General features: G+C 35.2%; 2 protein-coding genes across 14 annotated transcripts in view; one reads left to right on the forward strand and one right to left on the reverse strand.

Annotated features, from left to right (window-relative positions):
- LOC116307366 (histamine H2 receptor) overlaps positions 1–13,740 on the reverse strand; it is a 159,794-nt gene that overhangs the window by 133,228 nt on the left and 12,826 nt on the right. For 8 of the 9 annotated variants that reach the window (XR_004198392.2, XR_016118830.1, XR_016118829.1 and 5 more), the window contains exons 1-2: positions 2,866–2,934; positions 421–513 (exon numbers count right to left, since the gene is read on the reverse strand). The gene's annotated coding sequence lies outside the window, so the exon portion shown is untranslated. Of the gene's footprint in view, positions 1–420; positions 514–2,865; positions 2,935–13,740 lie in introns of those variants that run through there. The other variant, XM_089024781.1, reaches the window with a different exon arrangement.
- LOC116307365 (histamine H2 receptor) overlaps positions 3,150–13,740 on the forward strand; it is a 61,919-nt gene continuing 51,328 nt past the window's right edge. For 3 of the 5 annotated variants that reach the window (XR_004198391.2, XM_031717567.2, XM_031717561.2), the window contains exon 1: positions 4,460–4,642. The gene's annotated coding sequence lies outside the window, so the exon portion shown is untranslated. Of the gene's footprint in view, positions 3,266–4,459; positions 4,643–4,780; positions 4,955–13,740 lie in introns of those variants that run through there. The other 2 variants (XM_031717563.2, XM_031717565.2) reach the window with 2 other exon arrangements.

The raw sequence follows: 13,740 nt of genomic DNA on the forward strand, positions 1-13,740 counted from the left end.
AGCTATAATGATTTTACTCAATTATCTTTGACATAAAACACATCAATTTCTATATGAAAATTGAAATTGTGAGTTCTCTACCATCAATCGGTTCGAACTAATGAAAATATCACGAAAATATTGAACTGAGGCATAACAGTTGATCGTTAATACTTCCAACCCCCCTTAACTTACACTACATGAATGACAGTACAGTCGTAGGGTAAAAAAATGATCTTCCAGTTTGAAGTCACTTTTTTCTCACTCTGTTCCCCGCCAGTCCCAATGCTTTGCTTTCTATTAAATTCTAAAAAAAATGGTTCTTGGAAGGCCATTTTGTACGCTTTCATGTACACTCTAAGTATCAGCCGAATGACTATTCCCTTACGTACTGTATCTCTTAATAAAGACTATTTGGATTATAAAAAGACAATCCCTTACCTTTAGGTGAACAAACTTTCAGTGACACATTTCTCTACTTGCATTTACAGCATCCACTGACGCCAAGATATCTGATCTTGATGGAATTGCTGTCTAAATAAAGACATTTATTTAAGTTAAAACAAATATATAATATATATAAACGTAACGGATATAATAAACCACGTATGGAGACATTGTTAGTATAGACAGGCACGTACCGCGCAAGACTGTCTAATTAGTTCAATCTATAGTAAGATAAGGTTAGTCTTCTATCTTATGCATGCTGTGATAAAAGTAATATTTTTAATCAGATATAAGCTCCATTTCATCCATTTATACGAAGTCTATAAATTGGTTTGAAAATTATTAACACTTGTAACAATAAAATAACAATGAGCTGACAATGATCTGGTTTGTTTCATTGTGGGAAAGGGGAAAGAAAGGCCCGATCGACTTTATGTCCTAAATACCCAGGTCCTATATGTGGGGATATACACTGATCACTGTAATGTGCAGTGTACGATGAATGATGGAATATAAAGTATAGTACAGTACAGTACAGTTAATTTTGGTAAAGGGGGAACGCATGACTTTATACTCTACATGATGTGATGTACACTGAGCACTGTACTGTGCAAGTGTACGATGGGTGGTGGAATGTACACAGTAAAGTACAGTTATTTGTGCGAAAGGGGGACGAACGCACAACTTTATACTCTATATATTGTGTTGTACACTGATCACTGTACTTTGCAAAAAGATATAACTAGCTAAAAACTAGTGTGAGCTGCGTCGGTGTTTCTAATGAAACAGTAATGATGAAAAGGTAAATTATACAGCCGTGAAAAGATGAAAAAACTTACTGACGTTTCGGACGCTAGTCCTTCGTCGGAGTAAAAGAGCTAGCGTCCGAAACGTCAGTAAGTTTTTTCATCTTTTCACGGTGTATAATTTACCTTTTCATCATTACTGTACTTTGCACTGTACGATAGGTTGTGGAATTGACGTACCGTACAGTGTCCTGTTTAGTACGCTGTAGAGTGTAAAGGATGGTGTGCAATATATGGCATGCTGAATTGCTTAGAGTTTCAAACTGAAACGGATTAAACCACTTCGAAAATGTTCTCTAAAATGCAGCGATTCGAGAACGGAGAGTTTAAAAAAATGTTGAAATAAACATATGCCATCATAACAAACCATAGCAAGTCGGTGACGCTGCGCGTTTTTGTTGTGGAAACGACTTTCCAAAAAGGTTGTGTGGGCAAAAGAATTGACTGCATGGTCACGGCATAAATAAGCTAACATTAACGAGGATCAGTCTTCCGCAATGCCATAATCAGAAAAAGTTTGGAGAAAATAAAAAGGTTGGTTAAAAATTTAATCAATACATCAACGAGTCGTGCCAAATCCAATCAGTTGTTCAGTGCCTTACTGAAAGCGACATTAACCGATTGTCGTGAGCCAGCAAGTATCAGAAATATTCTTTCGCGCTATATGATGTATTCTTTAATAAAAATCTTATTAAAGAAGGATGTGATCAATACATTAGCGACGGAGTCGTGCCAAATCCAATCAGTTGTTCAGTGCCTTACTGAAAGCTACATTAACCGATTGTTGTGAGCTAGCAAGTATCAGAAATGTTCTTTCGCACTATATGGTGTATTCTTTGATAAGAATCTTATTAAAGAAGGATGTAATCAATGCATCAATGAGTCGTGCCAAATCCAATCAGTTGTTCAGTGCCTTACTGAAAGCTACATTAACCGATTGCTGTGAGCCAGCAAGTATAAGAAATGTTCTTTCGCACTATATGGTGTATTCTTTAATAAGAATCTTATTAAAGACTAGTAAGCTAAACTATGAACATCACATAAGAGAATGTGTAATAGGTAAGTTACGAGACTTGTATGGAAAGACTGAAGAAGTCAGTCTTTTCATACAAGGCTCGTATTTTACCTATTACGCATGTTCTTATTTCCGAGCCCATCCCACACGGCTTGCCGCCTCATCTCTTATGAACATTACATGTAAGTCTACTCAGCGATGAACAGCGAAGAAGTAAATACAAAATTTCCAGTGGCGTCTAGATCTACACAACGTTGTATGATCACTCAGGCAGCTGGGCTCGCAGTTATATATATGACCAATCGAGATTGTGTATTGCACCATCGCAAGATTTCTAGTAATCTTTTTATAGTTTTTCAATCAATTATGCATCCAGTTGCAAGCCTAAGTTTAAACGCGTATGTCCCTCTTCTTCTCTCTGTTTTAAACCAATAATACATTGAGTTTGATAATCGAAATAAAGTTGAAATATTACTGAAGCTCATGATCATCTGAGGGTTTACTTGATATAATTGTAAGTTAGCGAGAATGTCAAAAAGTTACCCCTAGTTACCTTTATGCTTACACCAATATAATAATAGTAAATAATAGAAATATTAGTTGCAATATAATACTGACCTAGATAGTAAAAAACTGTCTTGACGAATTGCACAACCAAAAATGTTAAGATTCAAAACAGTGGATCACTCGATTGAACAAACAAACTGACCCCAGTTGAACCCTGCTGTGTGATCCTGAGACTGATAACGTAACAAGTAACGAATAATTAGTTGGTATGTTTACTTTTGGGACTGCTTGACTATTTATTGTTTGTCTAAAGAAAACAATGTCACCTGATGACGCTATCAAAATGTATTTAAACATGTGTTTTATTGCCTCGACGCAAACGAGAATTTCATGTGTGGACAAGGGGTGCAATTAGGTATATAATTCTATCGGAATGTGTCTGTGAATCGGGCGTGGTTTTATAAGCTTCAGTGTTTCTGGAATAAGCCGTGGATAACATATCTTGAACAAGGTAAGAAGATTAGAGATTAAAGGATGTCCTCTCTTGCCAAGACCGGGACCAACTGTACTACTAGGATATAAAGTTCCTCCAGTAAAGTCTCTGTATAGGGTACCTGAGAGTCGATTCCGCCACAAAATTATTAAGGCATGCCTTGGTTAGTAAGCAGCGTTAATTCAATAGTTGTGTAAATGCTATCGCTCAAAGTCAGCTCAAGAACGCCGGTTTACAAACTAAAGCCGCCATCAAGCTAAAGCTATCGTAATGGTTTAAACAATTATATAGCAAGTGTATTTTAGTTTTCAACCATTTATATCTGCTATAAAGTAAATAATTTTTCTTTTGGCGAGATGAATAAGATGGTTAAGATTGTTCTGAAGTCTTATCTTTGAATACTGAGCCGGAAAACAATTATCTAGCTACTTCAGAAACACATGGTAGTGCACTGCTTGTCATTCTCAGTGATATGTAAAAACTTTACTTGAGATTAGAAGCAAAGGTTACTGTAGTTATGATGCCATCCATACAGAGGAATCAACATTCTTTTTAGACTTGTCGTCGGGTAAAAGGTGCGTAGTAAAACTAGTTACCATTTTCTCTCAGTATCAGGGAGGGGAGGGGAGGGGGCTACTTTTCATTTCCCCAATCAAAGACAATCATGGCAATTAATTTTCTCTTCAAGTTATGAGAACAATCTATGAGTTGTTTCTTGACTTATCGACAAAACCTTGTCTCTTCCGTTGCAAATCATTCCGATGAACAAATCGAAAAGGTCGTTAATACTCCATATGAAACGTGAATTGCTTTGGTCTCAATGTACACACCACAATGCCTACCCGTCAATACTTTGAGTTGTTGTCAATTATTTCAGAAAACAATACGGGATGATATTCTCTATTTAACATCTAAAATGAGCTAATAATTCACGTCAACAAAGATACTCTGTATAGCGACAGTATTTTGTGGTAGTCCCTTGTGTTCGTATAGACTATACCCCTCATCATGACCTGCCTGCTTGCCTGTTAATAGTATTCTTTCAACAAACAAAGAGTGCGTCTGACTAAATAACAAGACAAGGCAATGGATAAACACATAGAGTTCATCTGACAGCGATAGATAAATGTTTGGGAATGAGAACTAGACGAGCCTATTTTCGATGACCTTTTGAGTTCTTTGGTATCTGGGCTGGATAGCTGACAAATCGGCATTCTTTGCGTTTGCGCAGCACATACTGTGTCTTCCTTTATTTCGATATTAAAAGAAACATTAGTGTTGGGTGCCAATTCAGTAAGACACATGCACTATACCTGCACAGTGTAGAGAAGTGAGGAAAAACTCTGTCGAGAATTTTAGTCTCCATACAACATGCCAACTTCAGTGCATATGAAGGTACTGTTTGCCTTAATTGTTATACCTATACTGACAACTGCGATTTTTCTCTATATTAAGAGGCGTATCAGTATTATTCTGACAACAATGCTTTCAGTGTGGGCAATAGGGACCAGACAAGACTTGTATCCTGACTGAGCTAACTATATGGGAGTGTCGAGTATTGTCCATATATATATATATACTAGTATGACGCTATAGTATGATAGACATCATGACCATAGTTTACTAACCGAGTGCAGATCCACATCAAATCAGTAGACTCATGAGCGCTTAAGTGCCTGGCCGCGGTGTTACTGACGTTGAGAGCAAGTAAGTAGGTCCGCATAAACTAGATTTTTACTTTAAATTAGAAGTGCTTTAAAAAGGGTAACTAACGATAGAAAGGATCAAAGAGAGAAGTGCTGGCTAACGAATATTATTATCATTGACATAAATACTATTCATGGATAGAACCTTACAATGATTATATATTCATTAAATATAATATTCAAAATACAAAACTTTAGATTAGAGATACAGGAAAACGATATCACGCTCGCCTAGAGGAAAATAAAACCAGGCAAAAACAGAACAGAATATTCACTTTCTCGCACTAAGTAGAAAAATATAGCAAGTTAGGAAGAAGCATTTTCAAAGTATGGAAAGCTTGCGTGGAATTTCGGCTTCCATACCTAATTATTCAAATGGTAGGCCGGCGCTTTTTGTAGGTTATTTGTAGAATCACTTTAACTTGACTAAATCTACAAACTGTACGCTTTATTAAAGAGCAGGTTTTCAATGTTGCATGTTAGTTTTAACTTTTTTTTAAGGAAGTAACTGACGCAGTTTTAAAGGCGGTCGAGAATGGCCTAACGAAGCAGGAAGTCAAGATTCAAAACTGAAATTCAAAAAAAAAAGAAAGAGAGAAAGAAAAAAAAACTGAGAAAAATTTATGTCAAGTGTTGGTGATATTTTTCATATGAATTTGTCAATGTTTTTTTTCGTATTTTGTATATAAGATCAGTTTTCTTTCATTTGAGTCATTTTGTGACTTTTCAATAATGAATTTTCTATATTTGTCTAAAGACATAGTGATATACACTAATAGCAAGAAAAAGATATTGGTAATCAATCAGTAATGATCATAACCACGAGATTGTTTAATGCAATACAATATCTATACTGAAAAGCGATGGGCTTATTAATTACTCCTAGCTCCGATATGAATGGATCAAGGTGAAGATAGAAATTTCTAGAGTTCCAGTTTTCTAAGGATTTCTCAGATTTCTAAGTTTAAAAAGAAAAACAAAAAATTTGAATTGTCTGTCCAGGAGTGCGGAGCCCAATATTATCCAGTTGTTGGATTACCTTGTTTTGTGTGCTAATGGGGTCACCAAATACACACAATATTATCTATATATCATTACGTACTGAGCCCATAAATGATGGTGAATCCTTTACTATATATAGCCTATCAACTGAGGTAATGGGTTTTAAAACGCCTTTCTTTTGCAAAAACGCTTACTAAAAAATGTTCACACTGAGAAGTAATGGTCTTTTTTCCCGTCAACTTCACTGCCGGCTTGTCTACCTTGCTTCTCCATGGCTAGGCCAGGGAGCTGCTGGGATCTAGAGGATCCTGGAGGGTGTCCGGAAACCAGAAATGCAGAGTGCTTATTTAATGAAATTATAAAAATAGCAAGCATGTTATCTGTCGATAGTGTCGCTAAGTAAGATTGTGTCCAGCGCCACGTTGGTCATCATTTAGCAGATTTGTTTAATTTTTATCTCTGAATGTAATAGTTATTATAAATAATAAATACCTAAACCTTAATTCCAGGACTGCAAAATGATTGTGAAAGTGAAATTGTCTAGTTTTTTATCTCTGTAAAATATTAGTACATGATAGTAATTATTCATTAGTCAGCCATTCATTATCTAACTGTATACAACAACTCATGGAGTTATTTTTGCTGCTTTTGTCATACAAATCATTTTCCAGTTGTTCCACATGATAACAGAGCTGTAACGCCTACAAGGGCCGAGGTGCCCATCCTTCTCCCCTCCCTCCACCAGCTTTCCCAAAAAAAAAAGAAAGCAAGAATATCAATATCTAGACATTTAATGATTTGCTCGAATATAGAATATTTAAAAAGACTACACATGGAGCATGTAATTCCAAGTAAAATATCCTATTAAATATTCATTATTTTGTGTGTGTGTGTGTGTGTGTGTGTGTGTGTGTGTGTGTGTGTGTGTGTGTGTGTGTGTGTGTGTGTGTGTGTGTGTGTGTGTGTGTGTGATCGCGTGCTGCGACTGATTGATTAAAACAAGAAAGGATTGCTCGTTCAAGGGCGCCAGGACAGACGGATTGGGTTTTAAATGTGTGTGATTGTTTCAGTTATTCGTAGATTTCTATTAAATTGAATTGATATATGTTTGTTTCTAAATGGATACTAAATAGTGTTCACTTATCTTTAAAAATGAACGTCCTTTCCATTTAACGGTCTTTCTGGTTTGAATCAATTTCACTTTCAATTATTCCTTTCATCTTCTCGATTCTTGCAATATTGCAAACTAGGTTGAAACATTAGGTAAAACCACGAAAATGTAGATAAGACTGTTCTAGATCGAACTTGCTTACGTAAAATTTTTCCCCTTAGTAGGCACTTCATACTTTTATCCTGCATGCTTTTTGAAATTATCGAAGTAGAAACCCAACGAAGTACCGAGCTTATATAACCAACCAATCATTTCGTAACATTCAGTTCCGTACAGCTGGAAGGTTGCAATTATTTGCTCCAAAATTAGTTTAGGACCATTTTTCCAAAGCAAACTTAAAGTATTAATTTTGGTGAATTCTTTATCTTTTTTTTTTTATCTCATTGATTTTTTAAAAATATATAACGAAATAAGACTAAACTGGTTCTTCCTTGGCTGAGATATCTAGTCCTTACGCTCGTAGCCTAATCTATGGGATTACATAATATAGTGTTTTCTAGTTTAGCTATTATCTTAAATCTATCAAAGGCAAGTTAATAGTCTATGGAACTGAAAGCATGTTTAAAGTACCAAAAAAATAAGAAGTAATTAAATTAACAAAGAAATAATAATTTAGCATTTGCCATCTAAATGGCTTTTTATATCAAAGATGCTTCGGACAATTAGAATTGATTGGTCTGGAGAGCGGTGTTTGAGTTTTTGTTAAGTCATTTCAATTAAGATACAATTTCAGAAATTACAAAACACTGACTTGATGGCTATAATTACAAGGGGTTCATTTAAGTCAGACTGATCAATAAGAGGCTCAAGTCAGTGCCTAATTTTATTACTTTACTCAGACTATACTCCGGACCTTTGGCGATGCAAGGTGGGAAGATTGTTACAGTTTTTCAAAGTAGCTAAGGTATTTTTGAGTCAAATAAGTGTTGTGAATTGTCGGTAAGAATTATTATTTTATCAATAATTTCAGTGACAAGACAATAGAACCACAAACTATTGAATTCAATAATCCAAAGAAGACAGAGGAAGTAGGGTTTAGTCGGTATAAGTAAAGATAGCTAAAAATAATGAGTATGTATTCCTAGTTTCATTAATTTTAGTATTTAATCTTTTATGTACTTATATTACGTCTTCAAATCGTCTTCAAGTGCTATTTTCTTGCACTGTAACGTCGGTATAAATCAACAGTTTGAAACTGGGAATGATTAATTTTCTTAACAAGCTAAATCGATTAGATCAAGTTCCATCAAGTCTTTAAAATAAGTTAACCTTAATAGCAAGGAAAATACAGTTTGGTTTACTTTTAAAATGTATTTTGCTAATATTTTCTTAAATCCATAAAAATGCCTTCCTTTACGCAAATGATCATTATTGAGTCAGCCACTCGAAAGATGAAACCTAACCTAATATTTTAGACTACTGACCCAACGTTTGATAAATTCACGAGTTGCTAGGAAGTAGTACTTGATATTACCCACTTGGTGCTAAGACTGTAGGAAACCAATCATCACTTAACTTGTTATGCTTCTTTTTCATCTTAATCCATGTTCTTTTTGTCATCACGATCATCGTCATCGTCTTCTCGTTGTTGTTTTCGTTGTTATTTTAGTTGTTGCTTTCTGGCGGTGTAGGTGATGGGCATGGTGGTGTTGGTGGTGGTGCTAATGGTGATGATGGTGATGACATTACTCTTTTCGTCGTCATTGTTGTTGTTGTTTGTGTTGGTGGTGGTAGTGGTGGTCATGGTTGTCATGGTGCTGATGTGTGATGACAGTGTTGCTGTCAGTGTTTAGAATAGTTTGTTGAAAATCCAAGAAAACCCGTCCCTATCAGTACTTTTAAAAACATAAAAAATAGACACGCAATCAATATTTCCGAAATAGAGTATTGACGTCTTTGAAGTTATTTTCTCAGCATTTTTATCTGACAGCTGGCTATCATAAAATCTTTAAAAAATATCATATTCTGACCATCGTACAAGGTTGACACTAAGTAATCCTGATATACTCAAAGGTAGCTTTACACCACTTTCTGTCTTTGTGTAAGAATGGATTAGCATTCAGGGATACAGTATCATTAAGGATCAGGGATCTGAAAATACTCCGGTAAACGAGCAAAATTCTCCGCCTTAAACTACCATGTATAGCTTAGTATTTTGTAAAATATTTGCTTAGGGACGGACCTTTAGATAACTGAGGGGATAGGGGGCTGCGTAAATCCCAATAACAATGATTGAGCAAGCACTTCACCTACGAAAAAAATGTTGTAACTTTCAGAAAAGAAATATCGAGCAAACACAACAAAACTTGCATGTAGAGGTCGTTACAAAAAAAAAATCTCGCAACATAAAGTTCCTGTTCCTAATTCTAACCCCCCCTCCCTCTCAATTATCAAATGGTCCATCCCTTCGACTCTCCGGCTAGTTTATGACCTTTTTCTATCATTTCAGAACTTAATAAAAACCCCTGACTGCATAGTTAAAAAGAGCTATATATATCAAAAGGACCTGGCTATATTTAGCTTCAAATCCACACTGACAAACTACTCTTTGCATGCGTCAACGACGCAGGAGACGTGGTTTGCGCGGCTGTTTGGTTTCCGTGACCTTTGAGAAATAAATGCCAACAAACAGTTTCTTAAAACTATACTATAACCATAAAACCTTTAAGCCGAAACTCTTAGCAGATAATAACGATGTATACTTGTTTCAGCTTAAGATACTAAGAACACTTCGAACTTACTTTAGATGAAAGACCATAACGATGTCATAATAGTATCAAAGTGGAGTATTTATCTAAGTGCAATTGAATGTGTCAAGAAAATCTTTATAATGTATATTTAGTAGTAGCACTTTTGACATCTAAGAAAAGATATTTTTTTCCATCAAGCATAAGTTCTCAGTAACCTTTTTAACTTTCTCTCTCTCTCTCTCTCTCTCTCTCTCTCTCTCTCTCTCTCTCTCTCTCTCTCTCTCTCTCTCTCTCTCTCTCTCAGTTTTTCTTTATTTCCAAAATTGTTTTCCCGTTTCCTTCATCATTTGTTACTTATTTTCAATTAAAAATGGCATCCCTCCAACAACAAAAAAATAGTGAATTCAAATCTGACGTGTCAGGCCTAAAAAAAGGTCATAAAAATAATACAGATTTATGAGCTTTTTGCAACTTGCACTTACAGGATTAAGATCGATGAAAATTTTTGTCTCAAATGACCGCCTCATCAAACTCGAGTACTGCCATAAGGACACGAAAATAACCGGTCAAGAGGTGTATAGATTAGATTTTGAATAACCGCAACTAAGTCAGTGTACATTCTGGTACGTTTTAGAACTTGGAGCCTTCGTCCATGGGCTTCTAGTGCAGAGAAAGAGGTTCCAACAGTCTTGTATAGTGGACGTCAATCTTAAGATACATGGTAAAGCTAGCCTAGGTATGGATTTTACTCGGGACTGTAAAGAGTTATTTGTTAATTATAACAAGGTATGGTAATAATGACTTGTAAGTCCGCAGCTTTGAATCATTTCTGACTATTGCAGTATGGAATAGATGGTAAAACGTTTTTTTCAGCGAAGTGTGAACAAAGTTTAAGGACGTGCATTGCGTCAAATACGGAAGCCGGAAAACGAAACATTTATAGTTGAAAATCTTAGAAGAAATTTAAAACTTTAAGTCGATGCTGAATTAGATCAAAACCAATATTTCACAGTCATTTTAAGCTTAAGGTGTTTGACTAATATTCACTTTGGCTCTTAGCCTTATAAGCTGTGAGTAAGTTTCTTAAGACTTAAATACATGCACAACAATGATATGGGTCTAACTAGTGAAGAAGGATGGCATTGCTCTCAAGTACAAAAGATGAATGCCATGATAGATTAACTGGACTGAATTTAACTTAGTTCCCGCGAGGCAAACATTAGTGTCTTTCATGTGGCTGACAGCTATATCAATCTACTATCAAGCTATAATTTCTTTGAAAGATAATATCAAGCTACCCCATACTGTTGTCTAATATTCCTTCGTGTTATTTGGCTTCATTTCCTCTTTGCAGATACGTTATACTATTAAATTAAGAATCGCATTCCGGCTTACTTTGCATGCGAGTCATTTTATCTCTACCCCCAAGGCATTCTGGGAAAAGTTGGTTATACCACAATTTATTTATAAGTTTGACAGCCTATTTGTATTTAAGGAAGGTTTTAAAGAGAAACCATTGGTAAACGATTGGTTTTATGAAAACCGTGATCCGCTCTTTCTTGACGTGCCGTTTTTCTTTACTTAATGTGAATTAATAATTAAACATTTGTAATAATTGTATTAAACGATATTACTTTTCACTGACTGCCTGAGAAGAATATCATGTCTACGACTGACTATACCGATAACAGATTAAAGACACTGATAATAAATGGCACTTTTAATAATCGCTTATCGCTTGAATCTTCAAACAATTATCCGCTTCGAAACATTTCTTTTCTTTGCTCCATACTTTGCTCAAGGCGACCTATTTTGATTCGAATTACCTTTGAAACTTCTACATTAATTCAAAGATTAATATCGCCAAAATTATCAAAGAATTAGAAAACTACAAAAAAAGTGCATTGCAATAATGCTGTGAGGACTGAGATTCCCGGAAACAACGAGAAATTTAACCGACGAGCGAATGGCGCGCACTGAAAAGAGTACATTATCTCTTACACGAATACTATATCTTTTAAACTTAAAAAATAATCTATACTAGAAGCAAAAGTAGAAAATGTTTTTCTCTGATAGCGATCACGAAGTATTGTTGTTCTTACTTTTATTCTTTCATTCATTCGTTCGTTTCTTTTTCGTTTTTCTTTTGATTTACTTCCCTTCATTTATTTCATGGGAAGTGCTCAGGAAGTGCTCCTGGAAGTGCTGATCAGTGTGAGTATTTCATCTTCCTACAGTTTCTTTTCTTTCTCTGTACTCTGGTTTGAGTTATGGTTTCTATTAAGCACTTGTTTATTTCTCTTCCTTCCTCTGATTTAGATATTTGTCACTTCAAAGATCACGTTGCCATAGTTACAGTTCAAAACTAAGTGCCTCTTTATTTACTTAGACAATCAGAGAACATGCAATTAATCCAATTGACACTATATTACAAAATAATAATGAGCATCCTTTCATTTCAAAAAAACTTATTTTCAGTTTTAGAACCATACAAAGCCGCGGATATTAAAACTGATAAATCAGGTACAACCTACTGCTTAAGAGGTTGCCGTAAGAATTATTTATTACTTATAATCATCATCAGTAGCAGTCGACTGAAGTTTTAATAAAAGGCACACAATAGGAAAAAGGACAACTAATAATAAAATAGGTTTGTGGTACATTCAGAAGTATCTTAAAATCAGTAATAGTAGTAGTCAGAAGCCGCCTGAGTATTAGTGGTACAAGGGCGGATCCAGGGGGGGGCAAAGGTGGGCTGAAGCCCTCCCTTCAGCAGAAAAAAACGATGCTTTTTTATATTGTTTTCCGTTGTGTTGACGGAGGAAACTCAATTAGCCCCCCCCCTAAAATTTTGGCTGGATCCGCCCTTGTGGTATTAGTGGTAGTAGTAAGCAGTTGTTGTTGTTTTTGATGTTGTTGTTGTTGTTGTTGTTATGGGATGTTATCCACAGGTGTAGTCTTAAGTCTAGATAAACTTTTTAACAGTTTTGATGTAATTTCCATTCCACAAAACTATAAAACTACACACCGGCAAATCATTATTTCGTTATTACTTTGCTTCGTTTTGTAAACAGAAGAAAAATGTTCCTAGAAAGTGACTCAGAATAAGCATAAATGAAATACAAAAAATATATACTTTTTAGATTTTCCTTTTTTTCGCTTTCTTATGTTTGAATTTTATTTTCTCTCGTTTAAATGTATCTTGTTAAAAGTAATATTTTTGTTTAGTTTAATACAGCATTTCCATAGTTAATTCCTATTCAACATTCCTTGTGTCAGTGAGACGAGGATAAACACAGATAATGTGAGTCCATCGCTTGCTTATTGTTGTCATTATACGAAAGTTCAAAGAAATTAAAGAACTCGACAAGCGACGCGATTTCCGTCAGGAAACAATTAGATGTCAATGATGAGCTTTAAATTAAAATAAACATACACTGTTTCTCAGAAGTATTCATTGGAAAGTGATAGTAATCTAGTTTTTGTTGACAAGTAATAAAGAAAAAGAAAAATGATTGGACGAACTCGTGTGAAACTAAGTCAGTAAATCAGGGTCGACGCGATCTAATAGCCCCTATAAGTTCTTGTGCTATATGAACAAATTGCTGTAAAAATGGATTTATTTGAAATGAAATTACGTCAAATAGTTTGTTTATTGGGCTTAAGGATAGCTGAGCAGAAAATGGAGTGTTTTTATTTCTTACTGATAGGATTAATAAAATACTCTAGTGATGTTTTCTCCTTCCTTCAGCTACGATTTGTACGCCCCCGCGAGTCCACTTCAAATAGAACAGATAGTTCCGATAAGCTATGAGTAACACGCCTTTACCAATCAAATACAATTTACTTGAGACAGAATGGAGAGGCTGATTTCTTCTAAATTTGGCTGCTATCATTCTGAAACATACTTATTCCCGGCTTGCA

This window comes from Actinia tenebrosa, unplaced genomic scaffold (assembly GCF_029948245.1).
Source record: "Actinia tenebrosa isolate PJP-AT-01 unplaced genomic scaffold, QUT_ActTen_1.0 PGA_scaffold0__85_contigs__length_37466705, whole genome shotgun sequence".
Lineage (NCBI taxonomy): Eukaryota > Metazoa > Cnidaria > Anthozoa > Actiniaria > Actiniidae > Actinia > Actinia tenebrosa.